The sequence below is a fragment of the Podarcis pityusensis genome (genome assembly GCF_964106645.2).
Source record: "Podarcis pityusensis genome assembly, chromosome: 3".
Classification (NCBI taxonomy): Eukaryota; Metazoa; Chordata; class Lepidosauria; order Squamata; family Lacertidae; genus Podarcis; species Podarcis pityusensis.
Genome location: NC_138026.1, coordinates 96,758,269 through 96,785,817, shown reverse-complemented (window position 1 = coordinate 96,785,817; position 27,549 = coordinate 96,758,269). Strand labels below are relative to the sequence as shown.

The 27,549-nt window shown below is 43.5% G+C and overlaps 2 protein-coding genes and 2 long non-coding RNA genes across 6 annotated transcripts in view; 2 read left to right on the top strand and 2 right to left on the bottom strand.

Moving 5' to 3' along the window:
* The window catches only part of PTPN14 (protein tyrosine phosphatase non-receptor type 14), a 119,025-nt gene extending 105,563 nt beyond the window's left edge, over window positions 1-13,462 (bottom strand). For both annotated transcript variants that reach the window (XM_081000497.1, XM_081000498.1), the window contains exon 1: window positions 12,636-13,462. The gene's annotated coding sequence lies outside the window, so the exon portion shown is untranslated. The remainder of the gene's footprint in view (window positions 1-12,635) is intronic.
* A 221-nt stretch (window positions 13,463-13,683) lies between these two features.
* Window positions 13,684-16,473, top strand: LOC308474402. Its single transcript, XR_013984698.1, has 2 exons — window positions 13,684-15,236; window positions 15,450-16,473. It is a non-coding gene; the product is annotated as an uncharacterized lncRNA (long non-coding RNA).
* On the bottom strand, window positions 14,636-23,229 carry LOC308474407. The gene is made up of 2 exons (XR_013984703.1): window positions 23,127-23,229; window positions 14,636-16,652 (listed from the first exon to the last, which is right to left on the bottom strand). It is a non-coding gene; the product is annotated as an uncharacterized lncRNA (long non-coding RNA).
* Window positions 23,230-27,354: 4,125 nt separating this feature from the next.
* CENPF (centromere protein F) overlaps window positions 27,355-27,549 on the top strand; it is a 36,482-nt gene continuing 36,287 nt past the window's right edge. For both annotated transcript variants that reach the window (XM_081000479.1, XM_081000478.1), the window contains exon 1: window positions 27,355-27,511. The gene's annotated coding sequence lies outside the window, so the exon portion shown is untranslated. The remainder of the gene's footprint in view (window positions 27,512-27,549) is intronic.

Below are 27,549 nucleotides of genomic sequence, written 5' to 3'. Positions count from 1 at the left end.
TACCTGCATCCCCACCCAAATTCTGAAGAATAAGCGAACAACAGCCAGAAACTAAGGGCCCAGGTAAATCCCAAGCTATCTTTTCTTTTTGCAAGAAAAGATTAAACTTGTATTCCAAAAAGAAGCAGAATAAGGAAATCCTTAAAAAGGAAAAGTCACGATCAGGTCACACCTTATTTTCCCCTCAAATCTAAAGTGCTTCCTTAAAACATTACCACATGTAAAGCAAGGAGAAAATATATTAGTTGAATAGCTTTGGGACTAGATCTGTGAATCTCAGAGTACCATCAAAAGACACGCATGTGCCAAGATCTTCTCAAAGCTGGTTCATCCAAATCTGATGCATCTGTACAGTTCTGCTGGTCCCCAGAGAGAACACACAGGGTAGTATTCAACACTGCTGCCGTGTGAGCTGTCGGGAGACCCTCCAGATCAGAGGTGGGGGCATGTGAAGACTGCAGAGGAAGAGGAGAGGAAGAGGAAGTCCTGTTGCTCAGGTGAAACTCAATGGACAACCACTGGGTCATGTGGACCCAATATCCACAAGAGCTCCTCATTTGTTTTATTCTGCATATGTGCGCTATATGTGTGCTATATTCATGTAAGGTAAAAGGTAAAGGACGCCTGGATGGTTAAGTGCAATCAAAGCCGGCATTTGTCCAGCTCTGCGGGTCATGTGGCCAGCATAACTAAACCACTTCTGGTGCAACGGAACACCGTGACGGAAACCAGAGCGCATGGAAACACTGTTTACCTTTCCGCCACAGCGGTACCTATTTATCTACTTGCACTGGCGTGCTTTCAAACCACTAGGTTGGCAGGAGCTGCCACAGAGCAACAGGAGTTCACCCCATCGTGGGGATTCAAACCACCGACCTTCTGATCAGCAAGTCCAAGAGGCTCAGTGGTTTAGACCACAGTGCCACCCGTGTCCCACACAGAGCAGCCCTCTCTGTTGAAAAGCCTTATGTTATTAGGGGAACCTCAGGAATGCCTTTGAAGTAGACTATAAAGAGTAGGCGTATTCATATAAAGGCCTTCAGGTACCCTAGTCCCAATCCATTTAGGGCTTTAATGGAAGTGATCAGATTACTCATAATACAGTAGTTGTTTTTATACTGGAATCTGAAGATTAATTATATTGGATTTGGTCCCAAAAGAGTGAACTTTAAATTAATTTATGTCATGCTCCAATTCCAATTTGGGCAATTCATCCCTTCCCCAACAACTTCCCATATCTTATCCCACAGGGTTAATGGAGGCCCACCAACCATCCAGAGAGGTTTTTCTGGAGTGCAGGAAGGAAGAAGCAGCAGGAAACTTAAGCCATATTAAAAATAAACTTTAAAAATATCCTTTAGGACTATAGCTTCCATATTACAAAAGGCAGGGAGGGGTGGTCCACCCATTTAGATCAGTAATTTAAGGCGTTCTCAAATGTATAGGAAAGAATTAAGCAAAGTTATGGTTCCTGCCCATATGACAATAATTTTCCCAGTGATGGGTCAGATTCCAAAATTAGTCATAATTGTTTTGTGGATGGTCACTTGGCTGCCAAGCATTGCCATAGTGGGCAAAGGCGGAACAAGGAGCTATAGGAAGGCATGTTGCGTGGTGAGTCAATGTAATTCGATCTAGAAGCAAGCCCTCTCAACTTCAAATTTGAGGGCTGCTATGCAAGTTGAAGGCCACAATTCTATGCATTCTTTATTTGGCAGGAAACTGAAGTTTCTTCCATGTTTGATCTGCTCTTAATGGTCAAGAAGTTTGGGTTTGGTGACTTGCTGGGCTCTGCTTTCCTGAGGCTTACATTCATTACTTTTCATCTTTTGAGGATGCTTATGGCGAGAGCTTAGCAAATTGTGGGCTACCTCTCTTCTTTCCATTGCTGCCCTGAACATTTTGGAAAGATGGTGGGATTTTTTAAAAAATGTAACAAATTTTAAAAATAGTAATCCCAGCAGCTCAAAGCAAAATGCTTTTCTCCAACCATATTCAATCCCATTGCAACAGTCCACACGAGAATCCCAAGCCTGCTCCTATTTTAAATAAAACCAACAGAGCTCTACAAATAGGAAGCGGGGAAGAATAAAATAATAGGGGGGCTTTGGGATCTTTCAAATGGGAACCTGTCAACGCTTAACTGATTTTGTAATGCAAAAAGAAATACAATGTAAGCAAACCTGACACATCTCTCCCCCAGCATTCATCACATTTTTATACCACTTGTGCTATCCTTTTATTATTTACTACCTACTCTAAAAAAAAAGAGGTCTCTTGCATTTCTCTTTATATCAGAGCTGTTCCAAGTGTTCTCACCATTTTCACTGCCAATCTCTTACGGAGACTTTGCCTTCCCCTCTCCGGCCACTTTGACAAGAGGATCCATTACCAAAGAGGTTTTGTTTGTTTGCTTATACCAATCAGTTCATTGCTTAGAGTGCAAATGGCCAGCCTGAGTGATTTCCAGGCATTTCCTGAGTTCTTTTCCTGAGCAGAAACTGCACAATTTGATGCAACAAGCCTGGCAGGAATGTGTCATGTAAGGAAGTGCTCGTGGCTACTCAGCCTTGTAAACAGCCGCTTGCCTGCTCACTTAAAGAGCTGGTGTTCTTGCAGAAGGGCAACTGCAGTGAAATTAATTGTGGAAATACTAAAGCCCTAGTTTTGGGGGAGGGGTGAAGAGGGCAGGATTGTGGGCAGGTTGTTGAAGCCAAACACCCCATTTTACCCTCCCAAGACCCTGCAAGACCTTAAGGTGGCTCTGCTCCTTCGCTCAAGCATACGGATGATGCACATTTAAAGAGTGCATTCTCACAAATTAACAGGCAGGGACTTGTAGTTTCTGCAATTCTGTAATCATAGGCATTTTCTCAGTCTTTAGCAGCTGTTGCAGAAGATGCCTTGAGCTCTCAAGTTTCAAGCCCAAGACCCTGCAGGCCAAGCAGTTAGAGATTAATTCATTCCCCTGTTGACAGCAAGCCAGCAGAAGTAACAGCAATCATAATAAAGTCACTTTCTCCAGCCTTCCTCAATTACAAATCCTTTCACCAACGACCTCAATCTAAACCCAGGTGTTTCAAGCCTGACGACACTTCCAAAGTTCAGAAACAAAAGCAGTTACAGAACTGGTGGCCTTAATCTGTATGGCATGCAAATCTGCACCACAGAGATCAATTTGAATATTATATTCAGAGCGCAGGGTTAGACCTTCCCTACTGCACAATTCTGGAATTCTTCGTTGCAGAACTCACCAAGCAAAAATCCCAGGTGTGATCAGCCTGGGATCACCTCTCCGAATTATGTTGTTGTTGTTTAGTCATTTAGTCGTGTCCGACTCTTCGTGACCCCATGGACCAGAGCACGCCAGGCACTCCTGTCTTCCTCTGCCTCCCACAGTTTGGTCAAACTCATGCTGGTAGCTTCAAGAACACTATCCAACCATCTCATCCTCTGTCATCCCCTTCTCCTTGTGCCCTCCATCTTTCCCAACATCAGGGTCTTTTCCAGGGAGTCTTCTCTTCTCATGAGGTGGCCAAAGTATTGGAGCCTCAGCTTCAGGATCTGTCCTTCCAGTGAGCACTCAGGGCTGATTTCCTTCAGAATGGATATGTTTGATCTTCTTGCAGTCCATGGTACTCTCAAGAGTGTCCTCCAGCACCATAATTCAAAAGCACTCCGAATTATATACTTTAAATAAATTCAAGACAGGAGCAGAGGAAATGCGTTATCTAGGGCAGACCATTCCTGTTTGTGTTAAATATAAATTGCCCTACATAAAACGAAGGACTTCCAATGAGCGCTAAGTTGCTTAGGGCAAGGATGCAAACTTTACCTATGGATTTCAAATGAGCTCTGTATACAGCAGAGAGAAATGAGAAGGTTACCCTGAATTCATGAAATCATGCTCTTTGGGGAAGGGCCATAGCTCCATGGTAGAACAACTGCTTTGCATGCAGAAGGTCCCAGGTCCCATCTCTGGCATCTCCAGATAGGCCTGGGAGAGAAATCATGGAGAACCATTGCTGAATGGTCCTGTAGGGTGGACCTCCACGTTTTTATGCACATCCTGAAAAGGAGTAAAGGAAGAAAAAGCTAGGAACTCTATCTAACCATTACTTCTTAGTTGGAGATAACGTAACGCAGGTGTAAATGTAAAATAACCATGTCCACCGTCTCAGGCTAAAAATGCCAAGCCATAGAATCATAGAGTTGGACAGGACCATGAAAGTAATCTAGTCCAACCCCTTCAATGCAAGAATCTTTTTGCCCAACGTTGGGCTCAAACTCACAACCCTGAGATTGAGTCTCATGCTCTATCAACTGTGCTATGAAAGAAACAAAAGGTCCTTAATGCCAATAGCATTGTTGCATTCATATTGCTTACTTAATCCTGCTACTTCATGAACCCTAGATGCAAGTTTGTCACACTATAATGATATTGTATTCTCCTTGCTTGTCAACATCTGCTGTAACTCAAAAGGGGCTAGATGCTCCGGCTACTTCCATCAAGGAACTGTCCACTTGTATTCGGAAAAGTACTAAAGAAAGTGTGTCTGTGTTGTAGCACAAATGACAGTATCAAATGGGAAGGAAATGGTGTTGCAATTCGAAATGGAAACTTACCCAGCTGCACTGTTTTAACAAAATAATTTAAGTTGCTCCAGGCTGCCCCAATACAGTTCCAGACACGTTCGACGGCAAAAACCAAAGGACATTCTTGGGGAAGAAGAGCCAGAGTTCAGTTGCAGAACACATGCTGTAAATGCAGAGTCTTGAGTTCCAATCCTCAGCATCTCCAAGCAGAGTTAAGAAAGACCCCAGTATGAAACCCTGGAAAGCTGCTGCAGTCAATCTTGACAATGATGAGTCAGGTGGACCAACCATTTGATTCAGTCATAGTGTTTGGATGTCATGCTAAACCAGGCATCCCCAAATTCAGTCCCTCCAGATGTTTTGGGACTACAATTCCCATCATCCCTGACCACTGGTCCTGTTAGCTAGGTATGATGGGAGTTGTAGTCCCAAAAACATCCAAAGGACCGAGTTTGGGGATGCCTGTGCTAAACTATAGTTTTTTGTTGTTTAGTCGTTTAGTTGTGTCCGACTCTTCGTGACCCCATGGACCAGAGCACGCCAGGCACTCCTGTCTTCCACTGTCTCCCGCAGTTTGGTCAAACTCATGCTGGTAGCTTCGAGAACACTATCCAACCATCTCATCCTCTGTCGTCCCCTTCTCCTTGTGCCCTCCATCTTTCCCAACATCAGGGACTTTTCCAGGGAGTCTTCTCTTCTCATGAGGTGGCCAAAGTATTGGAGCCTCAGCTTCACGATCTGTCCTTCCAGTGAGCACTCAGGGCTGATTTCCTTAAGAATGGATAGGTTTTATCTTCTTGCAGTCCATGGGACTCTCAAGAGTCTCCTCCAGCACCATAATTCAAAAGCATATGTAAATGAGCCGACCCTTTCCCCAGGTTTGTGTACCCTGCCCCTCTGGCGTAGTCAGGTGAAGGAGTTTGGACGTTTTCCCTTCCACTTTTTATTAACCACGGTTTGCTGCATCATCCAGACCAACAAACTATGACTAACATGATGTTTAGTGAGTTTCAAACAAAGCTGACTTCAAATAATAGTTGTTGCAGCTGCCTTGATTAAACTGTCACAGTTGCCAATAAGGAACTATAGGATACAGCTATGCGGTTAACCGAGTGAATAATAAAACATACCAGGAGGAAAAGGATGTGTGGTTTATGATTACAAAAGGTTCCATGATAGCAACATGAGTATTAATACTTGAGAAGATAGGCCCTTTGATGCTGGGCCATAGGGAACCAAAAAGGTAAAAGTACCTTTTAAACAATTCGCTCTAATTTTAGCTGTTGTGCAAGGATACCTTTCTTCTGCCAGCCCAAAACCAGATCTCATTTAATTCCCAAGGTCTTAAAAGCAAGACAGCTAGTCAATCATTTTGAAAAATGTGAAAGCAGCACACAGACTGGTGCCTTCATTAGGAAAAAAATCTGGGCCACACATTGTCTCTCAGGTGGTTCAGTGTGCAGAAAAGTTTGGCAAGAATTTTAAAAATGTAGCGGTTTGAGTAACCCTATACCAAGAGACGACCCCAGTTAGTTTCACAGACTGCAGGAGGGACAAAGTGCCCCCTAAAGTATGCAGGCCCAACCCAATTATGAGAAAAATGTGGCCTCCAAACCAGCGTCTGCCATGGGATCAACTTCATGGGCTTGGGTGTATTTCAAGCAAGAAAAACACAACTATGTGGATCATATTTGTACCACATTATACCAGCCATTCCTGAGTGATGTCAGCTTAGCCAGACTGCACCAGAAAGTACTTGCCAGCCAACTATCAGAGCCAAGTGTCTTTCACAATCTGACTAACCCTACAAAGCCACTGAATCATATTACAACGTAGCACACTGCACAAGTTAAGTTGATTTAATCAACTCCAATCCAACACCAGAGCAAAAGTGTGACAAAACTGGCTTGGGTAAACAAATATACACTCAAACATGCACTGGCTTCCTGGAAACCATGGTTTGCAGAACAAAACCCAGCATGGTGGACATGCATTCCCTTTCCCTAACTTCATCCCTTCCAGAGCACCTTCTCATCTGCTCCCTCAGTCCAGAGTTAGGGTTAAACCAGGCATAGACAAACTCGGCCCTCCAGATAGTTCCTTTCTGTTTCGGATTTGTCTATGCCTCTTAGTTATGCCTGGTTTAGACACTTGTGGCTTATGCAACACTGCATATGACCAGATCTGTTTCACAGGAGCCTGTCCCACATTTAAGCAACAAGAGTAGAAGAAGTACATAGCATCTGCTGCCAATTAATGGCCAGCTGAGAAGAGCATTGAGACACATCAACACCAGCTGCCTATTAATTGCTCCCATGAACAATGTTGCACCTAGGCTATCACTGCTACTATACATGATCAATGAAAGATGGCAGAAACAACAGTTTCCTCATTTTAGATTACTTTTTTTTTTTAAAAAAAATGAAACCTCATCACAATCATTACTAAGGCTGTCCTCATTTTTCTGGCATGCTTTAATTCCGCAATCAGGCATTTACTGCAGAATCCAATACATGTTTAAACGGAGATAAGTCACACTGTGTTCAATGGAGCTTGCTTCCCGGTAAGTTTACAAAGGATTAAAGCTTTAGCACTGAAGCTCCCACAAGTCTACACAATCTTAAGGATCAGCTTGAATAATAAGATGTCCAGTTAATTAATTTATTAAATTTATATCCTGCCCTTTCTCCCCAAGGAGCTCAGGGTAGCAAACAGAAAGTAATGAAACAATAAGGCTGCTTGGACGAGTGAAACCAACCACCTGACTCCTTGATCCTTGCCCATCCTGGCTCATCAAAGCAAGCCGGGAAATGCTGGGTGATGGATAAAGAAGCAGTTATTAAACTGCTTCTTTAAAAACCATCTTTGGACCCGGCCAATATGGCCAACCATTGCCCAGTCTCAAATCTTCCATTCTTGGGAAAGGTGATTGAGCAGGTGAACAACTCCAGGCATGCCTGGAGGATACGGACCATTTGGATCCCTTCCAATCGGGATTCAGGCCTCATCATGGGACTGAAACTGCCTTGGTTGTCCTGGTCGATGATCTCCAGTGGACCGGGGACCACGGTGAAAGCTGTTCCCTGGTCCTGCTGGATCTCTCAGCGGCCTTTGATACCATCGACAATGATATCCTTCTGGACTGTCTAGAGTAGCTGGGAGCTGGGGGCACTGTTATACAGTGATTCTGCTCCTTCCTCCTGGGCTCTGTGCAGAAAGTAGTGTTGGGGGATGAGTGTTCAGACCCCTGGGCTCTCACTTGTGGGGTGCCTCAGGGCTCCGCCTTCTCCCCCATACTTTTTAACATCTATATGAAGACGCAGGAAGAGATCATCAGGGAGTTTGGGCTGGGCATTCACCAGTATGTGGATGATACCCAGCTCTACCTCTCCTTCAAATCTGAACCACTGAAGGCAGTGAAGGTCCTGTGTGAGTGTCTGGAGGCAGTTGGATAATGGAGGGCAGACTGAGGTTGAATCCTGACAGGACAGAAGTACTGTATCGGGGGAACAGGGTGTGGGCAAGTGGGGGGGGGGATTCCCTGGTCGTGGACTGTGCCCCTGAACTGTGATGCCCTCCCTGTAGAACACCCTCCCTTCAGATGTCAAGGAAATAAACTGACTTTTAGAATACATCTGAAGGCAGCTCTGTATCGGGAAGTTTTTCATGTTTGATGTTTTAGTACGTTCTGATATATGCTGTGAGCCACCCAGAGTGGCTGGGGAAACCCAGGAAGATGAGCGGGGCATTAAAAAATTATTGTTGTTGTTGTTGTTGTTGTTGTTGTTGTTGTTGTTGTTGTTGTTATTATACAACAGCTTACAATGCCAACACAGCTGCAGACTGGGAAGGATCTAAATTTAAAAGGCTTGTTGGAAGAGGAAGGTCTGAAAAGTAAGGCACCAAAAAGACAACAGAGTCTGCCTCTGACTAATATTCAAGGCGAGGGAATTCCAAAAGGTAGGTGCCATAATACCAAAGCTGCTATTTGGTGATTAGATTATACATCTGAGTTTCTATCATTGCCATCATCCCATGGGTATAAATTTATGTTGAACGACTGTTCTGAAACAGGAGACATGGGCCGTAATAGACAAGTCGGAAGAAAATCCTCTTTTATTAAAGCCATCCAGGTTGGCTGCCCTCATCACTGCCTCCGGTGAGAGCAAGTTCCACAGTTTAACTATCTATGCCCTGCACAAAGTACTTTCTTTTGTCTTCCAACATTCAGCTTCATTGGATGTCCATGAGTTTTGGTGCCTTGATATAGAGAAACTTCCCTCTGTCTACTTTCTCCAAACCATACATAATTTGATAAAAACTCGCCTCTCACTCACCTTTTTGCAAAACTGAAAAGTCCCCAACACTGCAAGCTTTCTTCATAGGGAAGGCGTTCCATCCCCTTGATTGTTTTGGCTGCCCTTTTCTGAACCTTCTCCAACTCCGGAATATCCTCGTGGATGTGAGATGACGGAACTGTACACAGTCTTCCAAATGCAGTCGCACTTTTGCGGGGGGGAGGGGGGCTTGGATTGGGCAGAAGTGTCCTACCACCCAGCCCTGCCCATCTCCATTAGCTCCCCCCCCCAGTTAGGTGTCATCTGCAAATCTGATGAGCATTCCGTCAATATGTAACAGTGTTTGATGGGAAATTGTGGGGAGAGGGGGTAAATAAACGTAAAAAAGAGCCGATATGGAGTGAACGGTGTGTGTAAAAGTAACTGAAGAAAGAGTCTAAGCTGATTTGGATGGGTAAAGTGTTGGCTTACTCCCCAGCTGTTGTTGGACTACAACTCCCATCTTAACAGTTGGAAGGAACCCAATGGTCATCTAGTCCAACCCACTGCTACGCAGAAATCTCAGCTAAAGCAACCATGACAGATGGCCTTCCAACCTCTGCTTAAAAACCGCCAAGGGAAGAGTCCACAACCTCTCATGGGAGTCTGTTGTTGGACCACAACTCCCATCATCCCCGGCCACTGATCCTGCTAGCTAGGGATGATGGGAGTTGTAGTCCAACAACAGCTGGGGACCCAAGTTTGAGAAACAGTGTTCTAAAATTTATCTAAACACACAGATAAGCATATGCAGATGTTATGCACATTTGTGCCTATGGGCCCATTCCCCCAAATCCTTTAAGAGCCAAGCAATTGCTACCCACTAAGTTCAATGGGATTTACTTTTGCATATGTGAGCATCAGATTATTGCCTAATATTTATTGAATCCTGTTGATAGGCCTACTTAAAGCCTAATCAAGTACTGCAACTTAATTGGATTGTGAATTGCACTGCCCTCTCTTCTAACACCACTAATTAGCATCCTCATTCAAGTGCTTACTACACAGTGATATCTTGAGATGTTTTGGTCAGGCACTGTATGCTCATTCATGCTCCTCTTGGTATGAAAAGACCTTCCTCTGCCAGCCACAACACAGAAGTACGTGGGTTTTCAAGCCTCTTCAGAAAATATTTAATTATGTCCATAAAACATGCCTAACCCCAGCCATTTGTTTGTGAGGCCACCAAACCCTGACTTTTCATTTGACCCAAACTTATATTAACATCACTATCATCATCAACAAAATACTTTTATGCGTCTTGCAAAGTAAATAACGCAATCCATGTTGTCAGAGTTCAGAAAGATTCACAAACTAGACTGCAATCCTAACTCCACTTGCCAGGGAGTAAGCACCAATGAATAGAACTTTCCTCTGAGTAGCATTGCACTATTAAGACTCCCAAAATACACTCATGGATTAACTGACTTAAATTCAACATTCTTGCTTGTTTTAGGATGGTTTAGCATTCACTCAGAAGTAAGTCCACCTGAGATCAGTGAGACAAATATTACTTATTAATCATTATGACAAGGATGCCTCTGAGTACCGGTTGCTGAGAAGCACAAGTGAGAGAGTGCATTTGCACTTGTGCCATGTTTGTGAGTTTTCCATACGTGTTGGCCAACAGAAGAACATAAGAAGAGCCTTCTGGATCAGGCCAGTGGGTGGCCCATTCTGTCCAACATCCTGTTATCACAGTGGCCAACCAGATGCTTGTGAAAAGCCTGCAAGGAGGGTATTAGCGCAAAAGCACTTTTCCCATGTATGACTCCCAGCAGCTGGTATGCAGGGTCATACAGTACTGCTTCTGACAGTGGAGGTAGATTATAGTCATCAGGGTTAGTGGCCTTGGCTGGCCACTGTTGGAAGAGAATGCTGGACTAGATGGGCCTGTGGTCTCATATGGCAGAGTTCTTCTTATGTTCTTAAAGCACCCTGGAAAACAACGCAATAAATGGGAGCTGGGAGAAGAAGCTTACAAAAGGCACCCAGGCCCTCATTCACCGTGACCACAAGCCAGATCCAAAAATCACTAATGATGGACAATATGCTGGGCTTAGTTGCCGGAGACCCCAAAGTTGAGTGATCTGCTTCGAGTAAGTCACCACCCCCTTGCCCAAGTTACCTCACCACGCAGCTTGTCTGGTTCACACGTCCCTGGCTATCATAGGATGACTACAATATCAAGTGGCGCCTGTATGTATGAGCCATCACTATTATGTTGGCCCAGACACACTGCTTTTCACTTAAACCGGTTCACATATTCCGCAGCCAGGCATCTCTTGCACAATTATCAGTCTCAGCAGTCCAGTGATCCGCATTTATGTGCAAACCAAAAAAAGTCCAGATCTAGACATTCTTTCACAGACTACTGCTAAGCACGGCCTGAATACAGTAGATCCACCTCTCATATCCACTGGGAAATCCAGCTGGTGGAGACCACATTATATACATTAGCAACGCAAGTTGTGGACAAAACATTCCAGCATGCAAATATATGAACTGCCAGCATCAAGCAACAAGGGCAGCTACCTTTGTGCCCTACTGTTTTCCCTGATGCAACTAGGTGGCCACAATTGAACTAGGTGGACTCTAGGTTTGATCCACCTTGGCTTTCCTTGCATTCCTAATGGCTAGAGCTTGTAAAAGTCCACACATGACTAGGATCTACAGTGCAAGAAACCACTTGTGTGTGCTTTATTTCTAAAATAAACATTGCAAATATAAAACAAGTCTCCCTATTACATAAACTTTTCAGCATGCACATTTCACAGGAAGAAAGACATCACAGGGCGAAATATTTAAAGACATTCCGTATCTGACACCTTCCCTTCATTATCCGCACCTTTCATTATCCACATTCCAAGAGACTACAAAGAAAGAAACTTGTAATCAAAAGGGCCCTTTTGCCCACAGAGTTCAAAACTAGCAAACCTCATCCCATTTACAATGTTTAAGTGCACACACACACAGAGAGAAACCTTATTCTGTGTATATACTGGACCGCCAGTGACTCATCCCTTAAAAGATAGCTTTTGGAAACTTTTTTTTATTTTTTAGATTAATAGATTTTGTCAGACAAGGAACACAAGCAGACGCCACCACATTCCTTGCTTCTTGACACCGCAGTTTGCCAGCGCTGGGTGACCAGTATAGACTTGACTGGTAACTAACAAAGAGCAAGAAGGTAAATTCACCCAGCAGAGAGTGGGAGGGGAGCTGTCTGAAAGTTGAGCAAAAGATCCACGGAGCAGAGAAGTTCGTTCATCTGTTTACCGGCTTCAAAACAAACAACAGAAAGAAGCAAAGGAATGCGATCCCAAACCTGCTTACCTGGGAGCAAGTTCCACTGAACCTAATGAGACTTACTTTCGAGTAGGCATGCACTGTAGGTTACAAAAGTGGTGTTTTGTCTAAAAGGCCCTTTGAGTTTCAGGACTCCCTCTAAATGCAAAGCGTGCACATTAGCCAACCCTATTTAAAATCGGGGCGGGGTGGAAGGGGGGAGAGTAAAAGAGGTAGAAGCTGGTCTCAGAAACTGCATGCCAACTGCTCCCACATTTTATAGGCAGACTTCCCCCCCCCAACGCAAAACACACAGCATCGTCTTATCACAAGATTCCAGCTTCCTGTTTAATGCTATAAACTGCGTCCAAACTCTTCAAATTCGCCACCCCCCGCTTCGATCCCAGCACTTACCTGTTTCTTGGGTCACCCAAAAGCAGCTTCTTCTCCCCAACGCGCCTCGTTCGCTGGGATCCCTTCCTTTCTCCGCCCCCAAGAGAAAAGTAAAGCTTTTATGCAAAGCACACACGCACGCATACAAAACTCCGTGAGGAAGATCCAGCGATGGATGCGCAAAGTTTCCTTCTTCACCAAAAAATATCCACCACGCAGCAAGGGGAAGAAAGTTTTAAGTTGATCGCTGCAATAATCTAATAATAATAGCTGGAGACGCGGGGGGGGGGGCGGTGCTGTGAGAAAAGGGAGAATCTGGATGGTGGCGAAGTTTTGTTGGGGAGTAGCAAACAGGGAGAGAAAGAGAAGGAAAACCGACTCCGCCTTCTCCTCCCCCTTCGCTAAGAAACACACTCGTGCGTCCCAGCGGCGCTGGGGAAAGTTTGGAGAAGTTTGAGAGAGGAGGCATAAAATTCGGGAAGGAGGGCAGGACGGGCTCTGGGACAGGGGGCGGTTAGGGAGCCAGGAGGGTGGGGAAAGGACGTGAGGGAGGGGATTGGAGTCCGGATTATAAAGCGAGGAGGAGCCGGAGTGGCGGTGGGGAAGCGCGCGCGCGCACGCGCACGGCGCTCTTTCTCTGGCGCGTAACGCGGAGCTGCTTGGAGAAGCAGCCGCCGACCTCGGAGTCACGGCCCAGGAATGCCAAGAATGCGGAGCGGCCGCTGCCACGGCAGGGCAGGAGACGTCGGCGGGGACTTGGCTTTCTTTCTTTCTTTCTTTCTTTCTTTCTTTCTTTCTTTCTTTCTTTCTTTCTCACCTCTTTTCCCTCCCCACCCCCCCTTTTTTTTTACACGGCTCACACTATACATATATGTATATAGCAAATGAATGGAAGAGAGGAGTGTGGAAGGGGGGGGGGAATGGGCTGTTCGTCCAGCCCAAGCCAAGGATGATGCCTTCCAAGTGCGACTCTCTCCCGAGGAGGGCAGAGCAGATGCCAAGGGAGGGAGGAGGAGGAGGGAGGCGCCGAGGTGGATCGCAACGCGGGTGGGGATTGCTCTGCAGGAAGGCGCGCTGCAACCGCGGGCACAGTGGGCGAGAGGAGAGCAAAGACCCGATCGCTGGCGAATAAGCCTGGGGTGGAGGGGGGGGACGACACACTTGGGATCTGTAAGGGTCCTCCTGCCGCAAAGAACCGGGAAAGTCGCGCCGTTGTGTTTTGTGTGTCGCAGACATGGGGAGGGAGGCGCTTCCCTGACTTTTAAGGAAGTTTGGGCTTGGAGAGAAGGCGGCCTGGAAAAAAAAGAAGCCGAAAGGGAAGGTGGCGGCTTTTCTCCTCCGCGGGTGGGAGCGGAGTTTGAGAGGGGTGGCGGGACTTGGCGGACGAAGCCAGGCTTCGTCTCGCCCCTTTTATGAAAGATTTCCTTTGAAAACCGCCTCGCAGGCCTGGTTGCAGGGAAAGGCCTTCACAGTTCTGTCCTTAGCCTGCATTGTAAAAAGAATAGCTTCCAACTCCCGGGAAGGAACTTAAGGCTCCATCTGCACTTTGCATTTAAAGCGGGATCAGTCGTGGGTCTTTGTTAAGGGTGCTGGGAGGTGTTAGGAGACTCCCCATTCTTCCCCACAGAGCTGCGGAGGTGGATCCTTCTTCCCAAGAAACTCGGGGATATTGCCACATGCCCACAAGCTTTTCACAGAAGACATTGGGATATACTTGAAACGCCATTATGTCACATCAAGTGCCACTCCGGCCTTTACATATTGTCAAGGCCTGCTCTGCTTCCTATATACCACGTGGTGGACCATCAACCCACATGCCTGATCCTACCCTAGTGGTCTGCTAGCCAGCCTGATCCAATCTGGTGGCAGTCGCCACAGGTTTAAAAAAAGGCCTGCCATTTGGACTCTTAATTTCTTCTACTTTAGATAGTCTCAAAAGCTTTTCAGTTGCTTGTCCTTCAGAGGGTTGAGGAGGAAGTTACCTGTTCATTGTTGTTTCCTCATGAAAATCAAAATTGAAAAAAAGTTTTGTTTTGTTTTGTTTTGGAGCGCAAAATGCTAGCAGGGATGGAATATTTTTTCATCATATTGGATTTTGAACCTCTCTGCTAAGTCCAATGCCGCAATAGGGATTTGAATTGCCCATCCCATATCAATGGTGCTATGTTTATTTGCTTTACATGAGCCTGCCCTCAATTCACTTCAAAGTCAAACACAATGGTATTTGTTGCTAGAGAGAAAAACAATTGTATTACAATATGTTAACAGCTCAAAACATACCCCTGCCTGGCTGTGCATGGTGGTTTAGTGTAGAATTCACATGTTGATATGCCCTTATATACATTTCTACGTATGTGCACTGCAGACAAGATGCATCATACACTCACAAACAGTCAGAGAGTTGACTTCTAGAAATTCTGGGGAAGGAGATGAACCTTGAATATTGTTTGTGGTCACAGGTTTCAGATGCAATTGTAGGCATATACACATGAAAGAAAGCCCTGTTGGAAGTATCACTACCAAGGGAATATGGTTAGAACAAGAAGTTAGAATCAATAATAGTAGTGCTTTATAGTTACATTAAAGCTATGATGCAGGGTTGAGGAACCACTGGCCATAGCTGTCAACTTACAGATTTGAAAATAAGGGACCAGCAGCCTCGAAAATAAGGGATCAGCAGCCAAAATAAGGGATTTTTCGGGCCAAAGGCAGAAAGCCCAGCCAGCAGCCAAACGAAGCCTCATCAATAAGGGACAACAGCGGGACATGGCTCTGGGATAAGGGACTGTCCTGCCAAATATGGGACACTTGACAGCTATGCCACTGGCCCTCCAGATGTTTGGCCACAACTCTGAAATGGTAACGTGGAATGCCTTGGTATTGTGAGAAGTTTGAGGTGTACATACAGCAATGGCACCTCATACCCAGAGCATTCTTTTGGAGGGGGTCTGGGACCCTTTAGTTAGCCAACTGCATCTCTTATCCTAGGTTTGGACACCTGCTGATAAGGTGGTTAATTTCTTGTCTATCACTTAGTCATGGGCAGCAGGGCTTCAAGATCAGCCACCAGTTAAAGGAGTGCTGGTGTCTAGTCACTTAGTCCCAGAGAATGTTTTAAGTTTGCAAAAAAAAATAAAAGGGCCTTGGAAACTCCATGAATCTTAGCATAGATCAAGACTATGGAAGATGGCTATTTCAGGAACCTGCCCATTGTTCCGAGGGCTTCCCAGTGACTAAAGGGATATAAATTATTAGTTTTCTGCTTTTCCTTTTGTTCCTTGTTTTCACTTCCTACCTGTATTATCAAGGAACAAACCTGGCATGCTTGTTGGCTTTCCAAATCCAAAGATAATATCTATTCTTGGCAGAACAAACCCCCATTGACCACTGGCTAGAACAAATAGGAGCTGGATTCCAACAATTACCATAATTCATAATTATGGGAGGGGTGGTGAACCTGTGGCCCTCTGGTAATTTTTGGATTTGGACAATTTCTGGTATTATTTTTGGATTTGGACAAGCCAACAAATTGGCCTTTCCAGATGTTGCACCAACCATGTTCTTAGAAAACTCATCCCATACAGTAGATGGAGAGTAAATGAGAGCCACCCTCGAGAAAAATTCACAACTGTACTGTATTTTATTTTATAATAATTTTTATTAATTTTCTTTTCTCAAAACAAATATCCAATATCATTGTTAAACATAGGTTTTCCAATTCCCCCCCTCCCTGTTGACTTCCCTCAACTACCATTTCTGGTTTATTACATCAGATGATACATTCTGCTGTTTATATACAATTTTATGTTATCACACTTATACTTCTTGTTCTCTGTAAATAAAATTGAAAATGTTTAAATCCTGCCAGCGAGACCATTTCTTTCTGTTGTTTCTGCGAATATATTGTAAAGAGTTCCCATTCTTTTTCAAAGTCACTATTGTCCTTTTCACGCAGTTTGTCCGTTAACTTTGCTAACTGCAGAGTTCATCAACTTTTCTTGTCATTGTGCTTTTGATGGTACTTCTCCTGTCTTCCAACTGTACTTTAAAACATACAAAAATTAAAATACCAAGACAAGATTAAAATTAACTCAACTTTCTAAGCATCTGGGTAGGCCACATGTGATAAAACATTTGGCTCTTAACTTATGCCCCCTATGGTCACATCCACACTGTACATTTAAAGCACTTGTATACCACTTTTAACAGTCATGGATTCCCCCAAAGAATTCTGGGAGCTGTAGTTTGTTAAGGGTGCTGGTATTTGTAGCTCTTTAAGGGTTCTACATTGCATGGTGTGGATGTACTTTCCTTACCTTGCAAAAACAAATAAATGAATGCTGCTAAAAGCTACAGCAGCTCTGCAGTAATTGTTTGATGCATACCTGGTGTTATGTACTGAGCTGAATCCTAGAACAATAGGATCCAGAATGCAGCAGTCTGATTGGTCCGCAGGAGCCACCTAATCCAGCTCCAGGTGGAAGTGAATCAGCGACCTGATTGGCCTGCTGGGGCAGCCAATCAGGCTTCTGGATGAAGTGAATCAGCAACCTGACTGGCCTACAGGAGCAGCCCGGAATTAGCCAATCATGCAGGGCCCATAGTGTAAATAATGTATATATAGCTAGACGTTTTGAGGAAAGCTTCATTCATTGCTACTATGAGCTGAATAAAGAGCATGAAATTCACACTCTGAGTATATTTCACCTGGAATGTACTGAAATCTAGAATGGCTACATGCTCTACCCTTTGCAGAGAATTGCTGGAAGGAAGTGTAATTCAGCCACTGCCATGTAATGATCTTCATGTTTAAATGGGCCTGTAGAGATTGCCTCCATGGCATTAAATTCTGGATGACCTTCAGTATACATATTGAAATCTCTCCATACAAATGGGAACTTTTGAAAAAGGTTCCAAGGTAATATTAACCAGGTTATACTGTTTGTTGTGCTGCATAGCACAATGCCCTGGGGAGTTTTGCATGTCACACCCTGAGTTGGTAAAAGGAAGGAAGGAAAAGAAGAAACATTCCAGATTTGGGGTGGAACTCCTGCAAGGAACACAGATAAGAAGATAAGACCTGGATGAGCAGGTCTAAGTGTGTGTGAAGCCGGACTTCCGGGGTGGCGCCATCAGCAATGGCGGACTCCCTCTGAACTGGAGGAACTAGCTCCGCGTGAAACGAGTCTTCTCCGCTACGGCGAAGCGGGGACCCTTTTAAAAATCACACGCGGATGAAGCCTGTGACCATGGGACTCGGCGGGCACCCTTAGCGCCCCCCCAACCCGCAAAGGAACCCACTAACGGGCTCCGAAGCGAAGAGGGGGAAGTGGCGCGGTGCTGTGAGTCAACTGCTATTTCCGTGGAGCGAAGCCGCATAGCCGTTGCCGGAGAGCGCTGCCTTTTTCCTGGGACAATTTGGACTCTAAAATAAGCACCCGTGAGTACTTAAACTTTGAACAACTGGACCTTAAATAAGGACTTGCGAGCAGAAAGGAACTGGATTTAAAAATTTATTTCAATTTGGTACTGAACGGGAAGGTCTAAACAGGAAGTCAGCCTTCCGTTCTTTTGTAGACAGAATAAAGCACAGACAACGTAAACTAGAGCTCAGAAAATCGCCTTTAAAAGATTGGATTTCATCATTTAAAATTGTGGAACCCCTCTTCGACAGCAGGAGAAGAAGGGGGATCTTTTTCGGACTGTTTAAAGTGAGTTTAAAGTAAAGTAACTTTCCACCGTCCTGATCCTGGAGCGGGGTGTCAGGACTGACGTTTGAAGCTCATTGACCAGAGACAAACGCTTTTGACAGATAGCTAAAAGAAGAGAAACATAGTGATTCCACTGTTTCCCTTCGCATTTTAAAGGACCAAATATTGACAAAATATCTCAAAAAGGAAAACTTTGTTGCAAGAACAAATAGAAGTTTTCCCCCTAGAGGGAGACTGTGAAACTGTAACCAATTCCAGGGAGCCGGCAGCTGTTACAGATTACAATTGTGGGAATAGACATTTGACCTTGCAGGACAATGTATTCAGAAGCTCTGTTGTGTGCTTTCTATAAAACAAATGCCCTACTGGAACAGTTACATGAGAAGATGAATTTGATGGCGACTTCGACTAGAAATTTTGAACAGGCAGTGGGAAATTTTGAACAGACAGTGGGAAAATATGTGGAGCCCACCCAGGAATTAAATCAGGAGTGTGTCCTGACAGAACAGGCCCAACAGGAATATGAGCTTTCGGATTTGACAAATGAACTTGGAAAAAGCCAGATTTGGAAAGAAAAAGTTTGGTTTGGCTTGGAAATGGGGGGCTGGATTGACCCCCCTATGCTGGGATGTTTGGACTTTTCAAATCTGGCAATGGGCCGTGAGATGTTTGGGATTGTGGGGGCTCTTAATTTTGGAGGGTTTTTGAAACATGTTTTTAAATATCACATGGAATTTAGTGTTGAATATGGAAAAGGGGCTGATCTGTCGAGAAGGGTCAAAAATATTGCCAAGCTGGAGCTTCCACGAGCAGGAGACAAGGGAAAATACAGTTACAAATACTGTATGAAGAAGAGCTGCGGAAGGGACATGGAAGAGACTTGAGGGCCTCGGATATAAGGTTGCCAGGTTAATGCGCTAGATCGACGGGATAACAAGGACTGACAAAACCCGGGACCAGGAGGAAGGGACGCTGGATGAAGATTGGATTTGTTTGTATTTCTTTTTTTTTTACTATTAGGACTGTTTTATAAAATTGATGAATGTTAGAAAAATGTTGGAATGAAATTACTCGGCTTTAGTAAAGATGCTTAAAGAATTATGAAAGAATATTATGGTTATGAGAAGTTGGTAAGGATAAGCTTTAAGTTTCAGGGTTGTTTTTTATAGAAAGATAAGATGAAAACAATTTAAGGTAATGTAATGACAGAATATTATGAAATATTGAAAGGATTTGCTGGGATAATTAATAACTAGGATACAAAGAAAGGGAGGAGGAGGAGGTCAAAGAAAGAAGGTAAAGACAGTTGAGGATTTGAGAATAATGAATTTGTTTTTAAATGTTCTCAAATGTTTGTGGTGCATTTTTGTTTTTTTCTGTTTTTTTTCTTACTTTGAATTTGTATTCGCATTGTTGGAGGTGGTTTGTTTTTCTCTTTGTCTACTTAGCTAACCATTTTTATTTTGTATTTTCTTCTTTTTTTATTTTTATCTTATAACATTTTGAAAATCTCAATATTTTATTAAAAAAAGTGTGTGAAGCCATCTATCTATATCTATCTATCTATCTATCTATCTATCTATTATATATCTATCTATATCTATCTATCTATTCCTGATGTTCTTTTTTTAATTCAAAAGCAAAAAAAAATACTAAATAAAACATAGGAAAAGGAAAACAAAAAACCCACACAATATAGAAGGCACAGCAAAGAATTAACAGTCCCAGATTTCAATTTATATACACTGAAGTTGCCAAAAGTCCATAACTGCTGGTGTGTGTGTTTAGGTCTTTGCTGGATGCACGTGTAATAAAGTCATGCCAGGTGACGTAAAATTATAGTGGCTTTTCTTTTCCTTATGAAGCTCAGATATTATGTGTAATTTTCTCCACTATTGCTAACGTCTAAATCGTTCTGTACTTTGTTGGTAAGTTATGGCTGTCCAGAGTTTTTGCACTGCCAAGTTTTTGCACAATTTGAAAGTGTGAAATTAAGTCCTTAGACTTGATATCCTTATTATGTCCCATAAGCAAAAATAATGCTAGAGTAAATTCACTATTATCATCTGTAATACTAATCATTTCATTTTGTACATAAGACCAAGCCCTCATATCAGAGTGCATTCACACCAGAGGTGATGATATGTACCTTTAATCCCACATCTCCTCCAAAACACAACTGATCGTGGAGGTAATGAGAGCCCATTCCATGTGCGCCCTTTACCACTGATGTGATATTTTTTGAGTGGCCTCTTTAATATTAGCAGAAACCATCTCAGGGTTGCTTGACCTCAATTTGTCCCAATCTTTGTCTTCAATTACGCTTCCCAGATCTTTCCCCCATACTTTTTTAAACCACCATTTTGGATATTTAACAAGATTTTATATAAATCAAAAGCATAATTTGCTCAAGGCTCACCAGTGTTCAAGTGCTCATGTTTTTGTATTGGTATCCTTCAGAATATGGGAGAGTTGGTACATTTTTCAAAAGGTAATCTTTTTATAGCTGCAGAACAATACGTTCTAGAGAGGCAACTGTTACTCTGTTGCAGTGAAAATAACACTTTTGCAGAACCTTAAAGACCAGCCCATTTCTTTTTTTATTCCATCATTTACAGTGGTACAAGTATTTTTTTTTTGTTTTTTTCATCAATATGTGGCATTTCAAATGCCTACGTATCAAATAAAAAGCATAACAATTTGCCTCTGATTTTGTTTTTTTACTTGATACACCGGAGTTTCAAATGTCGCATGTTGATGCAAAAACAAACAAAATTGATTTGGTGATGTTGCAATGGTGAGGTGGTCCCAGGATTTTCGCCATTCAATAACCATGGCCCAATGGGAAAATTTATGGAAGTTTAATTATGAAAAAAATGTGTATTGGCAATAAGTAATATGAATTTGAAATATGGAATAGACGGGAAGTTGGGTCTTTAGTGTTAAGACCAATAGATGTTTTATTGTTTGCCAAGAAAATTTTGTGTCTATGGTTATTTTTGTAATTTGTGTGTAATTTGGTATTTGTGTTTTTTGTGTTTTTTTTCTTGTTGTATAAATAAATATTTAAAAAAAACAAAATTGGTTTGTAGTACTGTAAATTATGGCATAAGCCACAAAACTGGAGGCGGATGGTCTTTTCACTCTGAAATAAAATCTACCATATATATATATATATATACACACACACACACACACACATATATATATATTCATATACACTTTCATCTAGCTTTGATTTCCTTGGTAATGGATTGAGAAATGCTGGTATGGGATTTTGAACCAAAACTATCGAATTTTTAAATGAACAGAGCTTGAGAAAGTAAGGGCTACTTAATAAGACAATTCCCTTGGCATTTTCTGAAGATGCACACACTTTTATGAGTTTAGAGTATGCATCTAAAATTGCAAATTTAGGTGTGTTTCCAATGATGGCTGCTAAACCTATGGGGATATTGGGCATAAATTTCACATCGAGATAAATCCTGCATATTTATGTTATAGATATGGCTCTTAAAAGTGGTTATTTAATCCTGGTGATGCATGGAATATATAGTGCTTGAAGTAAACATATGAATTGTATAAATGTACTTGATTAATAAATAACTGGATCAGGCTTGGGTACTCTGCATCTCGACTTTGGGTGCAGCAAAAGGTCTTAAACCCGAAGAATTTACTAAGGTCTGGTCCACATAGAGTTGCCAGACCTCCCAGGTTGAGCAGAAGTTTTCATGTTTGCCTGGGTGGCAAGGGGAGGGCTTGAATCTCTAGGTAGATGAGAGCAGCTTCAGTCCCTGCCTTATCCAATGAACACTTAAATGTCTTTGGGGGTTGAAATATACTCGGAGTCGAGAGTAGATTTCATGCTCTTTATTCAGCTCATAGTGGTGAGGAGGAATGGAAGTTCCCCCAGAATGTCTGCTTTATGTACATTATTTACACAATGGGCCTGACGTGATTGGCTAATTCTGGGATTCACCTGTAGCCCAATCGGGTTGCGGATTCACTTCCACCTGGAGCTGGATTGGGTGGCTCCTGTGGACCAATCAGACTGCTGCATTCTGGACCCTATTGTTCTAGAACCAATCAGACTGCTGCATTCTGGACCCTATTGTTCTAGGACCAATCAGACTGCTGCCTTTTGGATCCTATTCAACTCAGTACATAACAGGGGTTTTTCTGAACAAGCAGTAATGTATTGTGGCACCTTAAAAAGTACCAAATTGCATAATGGCATACGAACTGGTGAAGAGGAATACAGTGGTACCTCGGGTTACAGACGCTTCAGGTTACAGACGCTTCAGGTTACAGACTCCGCTAACCCAGAAATAGTACCTCGGGTTAAGAACTTTGCTTCAGGATGAGAACAGAAATCGTGCTCCGGCGGCGCGGGAGGCCCCACTAGCTAAAGTGGTGCTTCAGGTTAAGAACAGTTTCAGGTTAAGAACGGACTTCTGGAACGAATTAAGTACTTAACCCAAGGTACCACTGTATAGAGAGTAAGGTCAGAGGAAATTAAATGCACACTTTGGCAATTGCATCATTAATCCACAACAGCAGTTCACAACAAGCATAGGTTGCAAGGTCCTCCACTCTGCCTTCTCATGTGTTGTACTGCAGTTAATGCTTTAACATGTCATGCATAATGACATCAGCAGGACCCACCAACTAGCACTTGTGAGACCCAATGAGATAATGATGTTGCCATTGGCTATGGACCATCTGTGATCACAAAAGTACATGGCAAGTGAGCAGCTATAAAGGTGGGCCTTTTCCTCTTTCCCAACAGAACGTACAGTACCAGGCTACAGTTGTGACCTTTCGCATTGCCCAGTCTTCTTCCACTTGAAGGAGAGGAAATGGCAGATAGACAGAGGCAATCACCTGGCTGTGGAAAGTGACCTGACAAGGTGAAATACAAGACATAAAGGCAATTTAAAACCAGAAAAAAGTAAAATGATGAACAGTACAAAATACATAAAATGCTCATCCAGCAACATATTAGTAAAGACAAGGCCTACCCACTAAAAGATGAGTACCACTGCTAATTAACCAAAGGCCTAGAAAGGTATTTGCCTGCTGCTGAAACACATGGATGGTGCCAGGCATATCTCCCTAGGGAGAGAGTTCTACAGACACGGGGGAGCCACGGAAAAGGCCTGTTCTCATGTGGCCACCCTCCACATCACTCTCAGGTGGAGCATATGGAAATAGCCTCTGATGAAGAGTACAGACTGGATCATATGGTTCAAACTACAGTGGTACCTCGGGTTACATATGCTTCAGGTTACATACACTTCAGGTTACAGACTCCGCTAACCCAGAAATAGTACCTCGGGTTAAGAACTTTGCTTCAGGATGAGAACAGAAATCATGCTCTGGCAGCATGGCAGCAGCAGGAGGCCCCATTAGCTAAAGTGGTGCTTCAGGTTAAGAACAGTTCCAGGTTAAGAACGGACATCCAGAATGAATTAAGTTCTAAACCCGAGGTACCACTGTATATGTGTGGGAAGACACAGAATCTCAAGGCTCACTTCTCATGTACAACCATCTTGGGACCAATGTCATGTGTACAAATTCTGGGTGTTGCACAGGCACCAAATATCCTTTCAGAACTCTTAATACACAACATGTACATTATCAGAAGCTACAGCCAATGGCATTCATGCTGCGCAAGACGGTACTTTTTAAATTTTGTGATGTGCGCCATAATTAATACGTAAGTTTATTTTTCCAATGTCTGATGTGCCAACTAATAGTTACATTTAGTAATTGTTCTTTTCTTTTTTTCTTTTGGAAAAGGAATTTGGATTACACAATGCTGGAAAACAAACCTGTTGTCATGAAGCATGAGCTAACATGTTTTAATACTTTATGGCTTACAGTTGCTAAAGCAGCACACTGAGCCAAATAGTTTTCACTAGGTGATCAACCATAAAAATAAAAAAGACATCAAGCAAGATAACAGACTCAAGTTGTAGACTAAAAGCACCATTGTTTTTTCTCAACATTTTGGAATTTTCTCTCATTTATTCCTGGAGACTGAGATGCTGATGTGTTCTTATTTATAGAGCCATGTTTCCTATTTTTGATTATAATTTTCCCAATAATTCAAGAAAAGTGTTCCAGGCGAGAATTCTCAGACTCCATAGCAGCAGGGCAGGGCCAGTGTGTGTGTGTGTGTGTGTGTTTGTGTTATTTAAATCAAAGTTACTTGGAGTGCAATTCTACACATGCCTAATCAGAAGGAAGCACCATTGAGTTCCATGGGCTTTATTCTCAGGTAAGTGGGTATAGAGCACAGATGGAAAATCTCAGGTTCAAAGGGCTAAATGCAGCCTGCCAGCTTCTTTATCTGGTTCTCAAAACTCTATCCGAGCCACGTCCCTTAGACCACAACTCTCACTGGCCCTGCTCTGTGCAGTGGTGGACTTTGGGCTCTCAGATTTCAGCAGCGCCCTGTGTGACGCTAGAATCTGGCGCGCCCCACCTCTCTCACTCCATTCCACAGCATTGTTGTGGCGCCCCCTGCAGCACAGCACCCAGTGTGGCTGCACCGATTGCACTACCCTAAAACCGCCTCTGCTCCTTGGCCTCCTCTAGTGATTTTACCCAGCTAGAATGTGCCCTTGAACTGTGATAACATATATTCCTTGCCTGGATGGAGGTTGGAGAGTGATGAATGTCTGGGCACACCCACCACTGGAATATGGCCACTGGAAGGCTATCCACAAAGGAATGTGGCCCTTGACCTGAAAAAGGTTCCCAGCCCCAGGCAAATGAAATAAAATATCTCACGTAATGGTTTCTGATTCTTAGGTGATACTGTATAACCCCGCCGCAACCTACACATCCAAAAAAGAAAAAGGCATGAGGTCATTGCTTTTGAAATTATTGCCTTGACTAGCTTACAGACTCAGGTCTTTCCTTTATCTGTGCAAGTCGGCACTTAAGAGTGTGAACATAAGCAGTTGCTTTTTCAACAGTGATGGGAATACTGATCTTCTGCCTGAGCTGAAGCCTGTTAAGTTCCGTTTAATATATTTTAATGGCATGCTAGCATGGATAATGGGGAAAGGGTCAGTGTAAGAGGTCTGAAGGCCAGTCACAAACTGAAGGGTGAAGGGAAACATAATAACCATTTGCATCTGCCTAAATGTCTATTCAAAAATGAGGATACGTTCACATGAAATGAAAATATGTATTTAAAAATGTATGTTTGTCAGGGCTGAGGAATGGCCCATACTTCATCATTAGCATTCTGCTTGCATGAATCCTTTTCGTTCCGCAGAGGTGGATAGGATTGATTAAGTGCAGGAATAAGGATTGTAGCCTTATTGCTACACTGATGCCAAAAAGCAAACTATTCCAAACACCATGCTAGAGATGTTCCAGAATGTGTAATCTTTCAAAACAAGATCTAATATCAGTCATTTGACAAACCTGGTACAGCTAGAGTCCTGGTTATACAGCACGCCTAACATTTTTTATTTAAAAAAACCCCCACTGTAGACAGATTTCTGCTTTTCCTGTATAAAAGCGAACGGAATTGTTTTGCCTTTTCCTGTGGAAAAGGGAATCACCTAGTGGCAAGAACAGATAAGGTATTCTGATCTTTGTATTTCAAAAAATCAGGCAAAGCTCATAAATGAAAGGAGCACATTATCAGTTACAGAATAGTTAACATCTTTATTATTGCATACATCCTGGACTTAATTTTAAGTGGAATGACCTGAGAACAGTTGCTTTCAAATATATATGTGCCCCATCTATTCCACCTCCCTGCTCTTGCAGTGGCCAGCCAGATGCCTATGAAAAGCCCATAAGAAGGACCAATAACAACAGCATTCTCCCCATTTCAAAGCACTTATTTCTTCAACTTTAACAATCCCATGACAAGCACAGTTTTAAATAGGGACTTCATATTTCAGTTTTACGCATGTTTACTTAGAAGAAGCAAATCCACAATATCTTCATCCTATGCCGAAACCAAACTTAATTACATGTAACTGAACTGAGCCCATCATCTTCCCATTTGCCTCTATATTTATTCATTTCTTATCTACATGTTTCCACTTATTTTACGAATTCCTATGCCCCACAAATAACCCAGAGATGCATTTTAAATACAGTGGTACCTCAGGTTAAGTACTTAATTCGTTCCGGAGGTCTGTTCTTAACCTGAAACTGTTCTTAACCTGAAGCACCACTTTAGCTAATGGGGCCTCCTGCTGCTGCCGTGCCGCCGGAGCACGATTTCTGTTCTCATCCTGAAGCAAAGTTCTTAACCCGAGGTACTATTTCTGGTTTAGCGGAGTCTGTAACCTGAAGTGTATGTAACCCGAGGTACCACTGTAAAAGGACACATTCTACTCATGTAAAAACATGCTGGTTCCCAGACCGTCTGCGGGCCGGATTGAGAAGGTGATTGGGCCGCATCCAGCCCTTAGGTTGCCTATCCCTGAACTAAATAAAGAAAACAAATCTCTCTGGGTGACACATCACAAAAAACAACCCTGTGCTCCCCAGTCTCCACTGCTGGTCTCTTCAGCAGTGAGGACTGGGCATAGCAGATCCGTCCAGGCATAAAGAGCAAACAAAGGGGGTTCCAGATTCCGCACAGCCTTTTCGTGATTACTGTCATGCCATGCTAAACTGGTTAGTCTTTATTGCTGTGGTGGCTCATCTCTCACCACGCCTCATGTTGTGGACTACAACTCCCGTTACCCCTGACCATTCACCATGCTCGCGGGGGCTGATGGGAGTTGTAGTCCAGAATGTTTGGCGGGAACCCACGACGCGGGCTACCCTCGCTTTACAATAACTCCTTTGTTGCCTTTTGTGACACGACTCTGAAAGGAACTCTTGGCGCGTTCGCTGTTGGATAAAAAGAAAGCGCAACGTCGCCTCCCGCCTTTATTTTCCGCCCTCCCAGCCAATGAGGTTTGAAGAGGAAACCCAAACTCGCCACTCAGAAGCGCGGTGTCGTCACACCCGCCGGTGATTCCCTATTGGCTCAACTGAAGAACGCAGGAAGGAGATTGACATTCGGGGCTGGCCAATCGGTGTCCCGGCTTGTCCTCCGCTAACCGCCTGCGTCGGGGAGATGGTGGCAGGTTTGAATCCTCTGTAAGCGCTGAATGAGGAGCGAAGGCGAGATCCTGGGTGTTGCAGCGGGAAACGAAGGTAGGAGAGCGGATCTTCCCGTGGGAGGTGAAGGATGG